Consider the following 477-nt stretch of genomic DNA (forward strand, 5'->3'; position numbering starts at 1 on the left):
TTGTAGAGGGTTTATAAAAAGATATACAAGCGCCAGCAAGTACATAGTTTTTTTTGTTTTTTTTTTTTTAATTTTTGTATTACCAGAGCCTAGAACAGAGTCTGGGACATCTAGGAAATATGCAAATATTAATAAATGAATAATTGTAGTCATTCTGAAATATTTTGAAATCAGCAGATTAACTGTATTTTACCTAATTCTGTCTTCTCATAGCAACATAGTTCATCTCACTATATGATTAACTAAAGCAGACGAGATATGAATGTATGCATATATTACCTGCATAATAGGTATAATGCAGTATGCCCATTTGATAGTGTTAACTCCATAAGTAATAACACGCATAACTGACACAGTGTGCATATGTGTCTGTCTGTGTGTGTGAGAGAATTCTATAAGCTACGAAATTTTTCTATTCAGTTTGAGTGGTAGATCCAGCATTTATTGTCTTGATTTATTGTTCTCCAGCCTTATAAA

This window comes from Cebus imitator, unplaced genomic scaffold (genome assembly GCF_001604975.1).
Source record: "Cebus imitator isolate Cc_AM_T3 unplaced genomic scaffold, Cebus_imitator-1.0 Scaffold239, whole genome shotgun sequence".
Lineage (NCBI taxonomy): Eukaryota > Metazoa > Chordata > Mammalia > Primates > Cebidae > Cebus > Cebus imitator.